This window comes from Pseudonaja textilis, chromosome Z, assembly GCF_049901715.1.
Source record: "Pseudonaja textilis isolate UNSWEBS1 chromosome Z, rPseTex1.2, whole genome shotgun sequence".
Taxonomy (NCBI): Eukaryota; Metazoa; Chordata; class Lepidosauria; order Squamata; family Elapidae; genus Pseudonaja; species Pseudonaja textilis.
This window is the reverse complement of record NC_142008.1, coordinates 679,821-688,906: the sequence shown is the minus strand read 5'-3', so window position 1 is coordinate 688,906 and position 9,086 is coordinate 679,821. Positions and strand designations below refer to the sequence as shown.

The window sequence follows — 9,086 nt, the reverse complement described above, 5'->3', positions numbered from 1 at the left end:
AAAGGAAAGAGAGATTGGCTTGGCAACAGCGTTGTGGATGGAACGATGGCGCCAATCCGCTTAACGATGGGGGGGGAGGCAGGCGGTAAAATGGGATGAAATTCCCCACAAACCCTGTCTCACTTAGCTGCAGGCATGCTGGGCTGGATGGTGATCATAAGTTCGAGGAATGACCTGTAGGGAAAGGTTTCAGAGGAACCGCAGGGCGGACTGACTCACTGAAGGCGCGCATTGATTCGCTTAACGACAGTGGCAAGGCAGGTCATCAAATGGGGTGAAATTCACTGAACCCGTTCTCGCTCAGCTGCAGAAATTTTGGCCTTGACGCCGGTTGTAAGTCGAGCTCAAAAAAAGTCAGAAAAGGTAGCCACGAAAATACCAAGAATTTGGATGGCAGGCCCGTGGCACCCATCTTGACTTTTTTGACTTACTCCACCTGGACTGGACATCTCTGGATCGGTTTCTTAGCCCATCCTTAAGTTATGAATCGTGACACCCTCCCTGTTTTCAAATCACTTTTGAATTCCCCTCTGCACGTCTGTCTGAACTGGCCTCTTCATTCTCCATTTTGCACACTCACTTCTTGCACGCTCGGAAATTCAAAACGAAGACGGAAGATGGACCCTTGGTGAAGGTGGGGGCTACATGGGTAGGTAGGTAGGTAGATAGATAGATAGATAGATAGATAGATAGATAGATAGATAGATAGATAGATAGATAGATAGATAGAATATAGATGAGATACATCAGGGTCTTCAAACTTGGCACGTTTAAGACTTGTGGATTTCAACTCCCAGAATTCCTCCTCCAGTCATGTTAGCTCAGGAACTCTGGGAATTGAAGTCCACAAATCTTAAACTTGCCAGTTAGAAGACCCTTGAGATAGATAAAGAGAGAGAGAGAGAGAGAGAGAGAGAGAGAGATGGATGGATGATAGAGACATAGATAGATAGATGGTAGATAGATGAGATAGATAGATTAGATAGATAGAGATATAGATGTATGATAGAGACATACATAGATGGTAGATAGATGAGACAGATAGATATGCATTAGATATAGATGAGAGAGGATAGACAGATAGAGATGAATAGTAGATAGAAAGAAACAGATAAATAGACATAGATTAGAGCTAGATATATAGAGAGGGATAGATAGATTAGATAGAGATGGATAAGACAGAAGGATATATATTAGAGCTAGACATATATAGAGGGATAGATATAGATTAGCAATAGATAAGAGGGAGAGATGGATTGATAAACAGATAGAGATGGAGAGATATAGATTAGAAATAGAGATGGAGAGATATGGATAAATAGATTAGAGCTAGATAAATACATTAGAGGTGGATGGATATAGATTAGATAGATAGATAGATAGATAGATAGATAGATAGATAGATAGATAGATAGATAGATAGATAAATGGATAAGAGATAGAATACATATGTATATATGTATGTATACACACACACACACACACGTTGCAATTTGGATAGAGACCGAGAGAGAGAACAAGATATTCTGAAAATAGATCTTCTCCATTATGAAGCAGAATTCAAAGGAATTTGATGGTCTTGGTGCTGGATTCAAAGGGCTACATTAATATTTTTTTTTCTTCCCAATATCATTTCTTGGTTTGCTTGCTTGCTTTTGGCAGAATGAAGGTGGGGGGTGGGGAATGGCTATTTAAGAAGTACACAGTCCTCGACTTACAACAGTTCCTTTAGTGACCGAACTTCCAACAGCGCTGGAAAAAAAAGGGACTTAGGATGGTATTTCATCCTTACGATAGTGGCGGCCTCCCGGCATCTCCCCATTCCCCTTTTTTGGAGACCTCCTGACCAGCAAGTCCGATTCACTTAACGCCCGTGTCATCGACAGGACAACGATCGGCTTAAACTGCCGTGAGAAGAAACGACATGAAAAAGGGTGCCGAATGGGCGGAACAAATGGCTCACGTTGCAATGTGGGCTCTGTTGCGGTCATAAGTCAGAGATGACACCCCTCCACCCCACCGTTCCATGGGGGGGTGTCTTTTCCATTAGCTAAAGGTTGGAGGGGTGGAGAACACGACATTCGTTGTATCGTTTATTCCTCATCCGCCACGGAGCGCCCTATCAGCTCTTGTTGTCCTGCACAGCGTCTCAGGAGGCAGGAACAGGCCGGTCCTTCTGGCTCGGGATTTGAAACCAGTTCCCCAGGACCCACCCACCCACCTACCCACCCCCCAAAAAATCTGAAGATGTAAAGAGCCCACAAAGTCACCGGTCCAAGACGCGGGCAAAGTCCTCAGCCGCCACGTTGCCTTCGTTCTTGAGGTCGGCGAAGACCTGCGTGAAGTAGTGTGGGTCGGCATTGATCCTCAACATTTGGGCACTCATGGCGTGGATGATGTGGAGGCAGCGGTTCCAGAAGACGCCCTTGGAGGCTTCCACCAAGAAGGGCTTGAGCGGGTAGGAGATCTCGTTGCCATGTACGAGTACGACAAGTAGAGGCAGGTGAGCAAGGCCGCCTGGAGGTCGTGCTCTCTGGCCCACCAGGTCTCCGTCGATCATCTCCCGGCACAGCAGGTAGACAAAGACCACGTTGGCCGGGCGTGACAAAGGCCTGGTCCTGCCAACCTTGGAGCAGCAGGGAGCGGTCCACGCTCCGGAGCCACAGGATGGGCTCTGTCGGGACAGGTGCTTCAGGCGGTAACACCGTCGGCAGAGGAACTCACCCAGGCATTTCAGCAACTCACTGGTCGACGCCTGACGATGACCCGCCGGGATGAGGACCCACCGGGCTTCAGCAAAGAGCCGGTGGTGGCAGGGAGGCCCTTGGTGTCGAAGGGTGGCCCGCCCCCCTCATAGCCGGCAAGATTGGCGCAAGAGAGCGACTTCTGGAGGTTCTCGTGGTTGAGGTGGGCCACCTCCTTGCCTGGTGGGACGTTCTTGCCCGGGAGGCGCCGCCAGCTTTGCCTCGGAGCCGCGCTTTTAGTGGAGGCCACCAACCTCTTCCATGTCAGGGCCGGGATGAACATGGAGGGTCTCTTGAGGGTTTTGTCTGCCTTCGGCACGCTTCCCTTGCCGCCGGGGGAGTGGGCCAGTGAGCTAGTGGAGCCCTCCTCGGGAAGGCTGGCTTTGCCACCACCGCTAGGCGAGAGGGATAGCACGGTGCCCATGGCAGAGACACGGACCGGGGCAGCAGAGGAAGAAACGTGGGGTGGCAGGGAGTCGCAAGGGCTCTGCTAAGCTCTGTCTGCCGGGCCCCACATGGTCGAAAGAGTGGAGTGCCTGGCTCAGCCTCGCGGCCCCCAAATCAGGGGTCCCCGGCCGCCCCCCGAAGGCGGAGGGGCGGCATGACAAGGGGATCTAATCCCGGTGGGGGGAAACGTGGAAAAGGAGCTCAGCCAGCCGGACAACCTCGGATGCCTATTGAGGTCCAGAGCCGAAGCGCTTCTCCGCAGCTACGCCAGACCTGCTCCGCCACCGCTCTCCTCTACTCTAGGTAGCATCTCCCCTCTGTCCGCTGCCCCCAGTGCGTTTTCTTCCCCGGGCATCCTGTCTGTCTCTCTCTCTCTCTCTTCTCTTTCCCTCCCCTGCTGCGCTCTTTTTCGGCTCCCCCGCGCCTGCCGTTGCGCTCCGGTCTTCGGGTTGCCGCAGAATCTCCTCCGCCCGTTTCGTCCCCTCGGCTCCAGACGCCGCCCGTGAGAAAATAAAATAAAATAAAATGAAATAAAATGAACCTGGCTGGCGATCGGCAACCCTCCTTTTTTCCTCCGCTCCGGGTGCAGATGCGCAAAAGGAACCGCAGCCGCACGGAGGGCGAGGCGTCGGAAGGGAGGAGGAGGGAAAGAAAGGAAGGATGGGCGCGGGTGGGCGCGGGACGCGCGTGGAATTGCAAATAGGGAAGGGTGGCGGCGGCGGCGGGGGTGGGGGGGGCTACAGCGGAGACCCTCCCCCTCCCCCTGGCTTCAGCGACAGAGGGTTAAGGGTCTGCAGTTGGGAAGAGGATGGGGCGAGGGATGCTCAGCGTGGGATCTGCGTGGGGGGACGGATTCCCCCCCTTGTCTCGCCCCCTCCCCACGTGGATTGAAAGAGGGGGGGGAGGGGAGAACCCTCGATGGATTCTGAGTGTTTGGGGGGTCTGCTTGGCAGGTGAGGGGTTTCACTCTTCCCTCCCTCCCTCCCTTCGCCTTGGTTGAGGGGGTGTCCTAAGTGGGGGGAAGAAGAGGGGAGTCTATCCCCTGGCTACCCTGTGAGAGGATTTGGGGGGGGGGGCTCCCTCTCATCCAAAACTGAAAAGAACGTTTCCCCTCTGCTTTGAAAGCCGGGCGTGAAAAAACAACAACCCTCCAAATCTTGTGGCCATGAGCTGCACCAGGATAAGATCACATAGCGTTAAATTAAAGATCTTATCTTTCTATCTATATATATAAAAGCGGAAAAAACACCCCCCACATCATCACAAAATCTCCCCAACCGTAAAGCCTACAAACTTAACATTTGGTACATATGTTCCTCTTGGCTTCTAGGGGCTCACGAAGAAAGGATTTTTCGAAAGGACCCTCGGATCATTAGTATTTCCTTAGTATTTCTTCTACAGCAATTAACACGCTCTGATGCTAAGGAGTTCTGCTCCCCCTCCCCACCTGAAAAGAAATCTGCTCCCAAGGCAAAACACAAGCAGAGGAGTTTCACTTTCAGTTTCACAGCAGCCCCAAGCAGCTTTAGTACAGAACAGTTGAGCTAAGCCACGCCCAGGCTCCTTGCTGTCTCCTTGCTCACCCAGCAAATACGGTTTCAGTTTCCAAACAGCCCTCCACTCTCTCACACACTGACAGGATGCTAGCCAGAAGAATACCGATGGAGGCTGGTAGGCAGAAGCAGAATTTTCCCTCCTTATTTTCCTCCCCCAAAACTAAGCCCTACCTAGTTCCTCCCCCAAAACTAAGCGCTACCTACCTAGTTTAGTAGCGAAGTACAGGGATCGAGCTAGTTTGCAATATATTTAGCGTCCTCGCCTTTACGATTGACACAGTGATGAGATTAAAATTCGGTGGGAGTGTATATAGAGGACACTTGGAGCATCCCGGGGGTTACAGGATTGACATTTGCGCCAAAAGAAAAGTAAATGGATTCACTTAATGATAACCTGATTCATTTAATGACCATGGGGATTCGCTGAATGACCACACGGATGTGCGGAGTGACGGGAGGCAAAACAGGTCATGAAATCAGGTGCCGCTCTCTGAAAAAAGTAGAGATGGGTCCGTTTGGGGTGGTCATAGAAGCCGTCGTAAGTTGAGGACTGACAATTGGGGCTGTCCACGCAATGGGAGCAAATGAGATGGCGCTGGGACTGCCTGATGGAAGGGCTGGCAGCAGGCCTGCAAGACAATTGGGCCCAAAATGCCTGTCATTAAGTGAGACATTGGTTAGTGAGTTTGACCCCGTGCTTTCTTGCCTCCATTGTTAAGTGAATCCCTGCAGTTGTTCAGCGAGTCACCCACTCGGGAAGTGGATCTGGCATCCCCCTGGGCTTGGTGGGTGAGACATCGTAAAATGAGGACCCACGGGACCACGTCGGCCATCACTCAGTGATCAGTCACATGTCGAGGACCTTAGGACTCAGCCGCCATCACGGATCAGGGAAACCGCAACAGCCGTCCCTTTTTTTCAGGGCTGTGGTCGCATTGAAACAGTCACTCAACGAATGAACGGTCGTAAGTGGAGGATCAAGTATTGAACTTGAGAAGAAGGTGAGACTCCCAAGTGAAATATGACGCGGTTGTGACACGTGATGAGATCCTGTCGTGTTGGGGTTGGCATGAAAAATTGTGATTAGACACAAGCAAGATGATTGATTGATTGACTGACTGACATTTATTTATTTATAAATTTTTTATTTCTTATTTATTTGTATTCTGTCTTTATTGGGGGGCAAAAAACTCAAGTTGGTAAATATATCCATGACTAGAACTCACAGTCTTCTGCTGATTGTCTCAAAGTCACACAGCTGGCTTTGATACCTAAGGCGGGACTAGAACTCCCAGTCTCCCAGTTGATTGGTTCAAAATCATCCAGCTGGCTTTGATACCTAAGGTGGGACTAGAACTCCCAGTCTCCCAGTTGATTGGTCAAAATATGCTGGCTTTGATACCTAAGGCGTGATTAGAACTTCCAGTCTCCCAGTTGATTGGTTCAAAATATGCTGGCTTTGATACCTAAGGTGGGACTAGAACTCCCAGTCTCCCAGTTGATTGGTCAAAATATGCTGGCTTTGATACCTAAGGTGGGACTAGAACTCCCAGTCTCCCAGTTGATTGGTCAAAATATGCTGGCTTTGATACCTAAGATGTGACTAGAACTTCCAGTCTCCCAGTTGATTGGTTCAAAATATGCTGGCTGATACCTAAGGCGGGACTAGAACTCCCAGTCTCCCAGTTGATTTGTTCAAAATATGCTGGCTTTGATACCTAAGGTGGGACTAGAACTCCCAGTCTCTCAGTTGATTGGTCAAAATATGCTGGCTTTGATACCTAAGGTGGGACTAGAACTCCCAGTTGATTGGTTCAAAATCATCCAGCTGGCTTTGATACCTAAGGTAAGACTAGAACTCCCAGTCTCCCAATTGATTGGTTCAAAATATGCTGGCTTTGATACCTAAGGTGGGACTAGAACTCCCAGTCTGTCAGTTGATTGGTCAAAATATGCTGGCTTTGATACCTAAGGTGGGACTAGAACTCCCAGTTGATTGGTTCAAAATCATCCAGCTGGCTTTGATACCTAAGGTAGGACTAGAACTCCCAGTCTCCCAGTTGATTGGTTCAATATATGCTGGCTTTGATACCTAAGGTGGGACTAGAACTCCCAGTCTCCTGGTAATTAGCTCAAAGTCACTCAGCTGGCTTTGATACCTAAGGCGGAACTAGAATTCCCGGGCACCTCTTTTCTAGGTGGTGACTTAACCACTTTCCTTTCTAATCCTTAACATCAAGGACGTTGTCCTCAGTTTACCAGCCATGACTAGGTGCACAATTTCTCCGGCCAAACAAAGCTGTTGTTCAATGAGTCCTGCCCGCACCCACCCTCCAAATATGTTCCTTTGGCTCCCTGTCGTTAAGTGAATCAACCCAGGTGTTCAGGGAATCATGCCTTGGGGAAATCACGTCACCCTGGGATGTGGCAACTGGATTAAGCACATGCCAGTTTCCCGGCTTCTGAATATTCTATCACAGGACCCCACCCTCCTCTCTGGCAGCCCTGCAACAGTTGTCAATCCAAATCGGGGGATTTCCCCCCCCATTTTTTTTCTTCCACAGCTGTTTGTTCCCTAAATGAGAGGGGGGGGGCAGATCCGGTTCCCTGGCACTCAGCAGGATGGGACCTTTAGTCCCCCGGACTTCCCCCAAAAGCCATGTGGGGGTTGAGGGAAGCAGCGATTGGAAGATAATGAAGGGATGTTGGTTTATTTTTGTCGCCTCCTTTTCGTGTGTGTTAAAAATAGGTTGTTGATGTTGCCTTCTGGCGGAGCGTCTATTTTTCGGAGCGGGGGCAGATTCGTCACCCGGGGGGTGGGGAAGGAAAAGTGGGGCGGTGTGGGGTGTTGGGAAGGCACCGACATTCCCAAGAGGAAAACAAACCAGGATCAAGCCACTCTTTATTTTCCAGCTCAAAGAGGAGACAGAGGAGGAGGAAGACTATGGAATCCTTGAGGGTCTCTAAGGTGGGTGGTTTTCTCGCAGACGTCTCGGGACCCAACTAGGGGATGTCATCATAGCTAGAAGGGGGAGGGGGGTTGGGAGAGAGGAGGAGGAGGAAGACTAGTCACCGAGGCACATCTGGGGACCCAAGCAGGGAACATCCTTGGGAGCTCGCCGAGTGTTGGCGTTGCTGAAGTCTCTCTTTGGTCCACATCTGCATTTGTGTCAAAGAGGAAGCAAAAACGAACACGCACAAAGAACACCTGGAACACAGAACGACCAAGTTGCAAGGGGCCTTGGAGGTCATCCAGCCCAACCTCCTCCTTGAGCAGGAGAGCCTTAAAGAATCATAACGTTGGAGGATATCTTGGAGGTCATCTAGTCCAAACCCGAGCTCGAGCAGGAGACGCATACAGAATCATAAGAGTTGGAAGGGACCTTGGAGGTCATCTAGTCCAACCCCCTGCCCGAGCAGGAGACCTTCTACCATTCCAGATAGAGGTTGCCCGATCTCTTCTCTGAAAACCTCCAGTCATGATGGAGCAACCCAATAATCTCTAGATGAGAGCCGTTCCCCCGATTACGCAGCCACACAACCCTACGCATCTTTTGACCTGAAAGCAGGACCTTAAGAGATTTGTCTATCCTAGTTTGAGACCGGGGTCAACCCGGTTTGACTGAACCCGTTGCTAATTTTATCATTTTTAAACCCCCACCCCTGGCTGGCCCCGCCCTCCCCTCCCAGGAGTCCCCCTGTGGCCCATTTTGGATGCCAGGTAAGTGCAGGGAAAACACACACACACCCCGCCACAGCGCAGGACGACTAGGCCACGCCCACCTTGGCCACGCCCACGCAGCAGAGAACTGGTTGCTAAATTTTTTGACCCCCCCCCCCCTTTGAGACCCTTTGGATGTGGTCGATAATCACCCACAAGAAGCTGGTTTGCTCTTCTTCTGTGAAGATCAAAAGGGGGCGCTGTTTATAGATAAAGTGAAAACAGAAGGCTTGCACCGCCACCTGCTGGTCGCAACCTGTCACAACAACCCCCACAGTCAAAAAATAAATGAATAAATGAATCAAGTTTTTAAACCCTCGAATGGCAAACCGGCAAATGGGGGATCGGGGTGTTTTCTGTTGCTAAGCAAAGCGGGGGCCGGATGGCATGAGCTGTGTGGCCAAGGTCATTAAGTGAATCCTAGCCGTTGTTAAGCAAATTGTGTGAAGCCTGCTGCTTTGCCAAGGCGTCCAAATTTGGCTCATGGGACCAAGGAGATACGGCTGTTTGGTCGTCCGGTTGAGGACTGTTCTAAGTCGCTGTTTTTCAGGGATGTTGATAAATGAATGGTTGGCTGGGGAATTCTGGGAGATGAAGTCCTCCCCTTTTAAAACATGC

The 9,086-nt window shown here is 50.5% G+C and overlaps 1 pseudogene; it reads right to left on the bottom strand.

Moving 5' to 3' along the window:
- Positions 1-2,247: 2,247 nt before the first annotated feature.
- LOC113453631 (cyclin-dependent kinase 5 activator 1-like) lies at positions 2,248-3,774 on the bottom strand (annotated as a pseudogene).
- Positions 3,775-9,086: the final 5,312 nt, after the last annotated feature.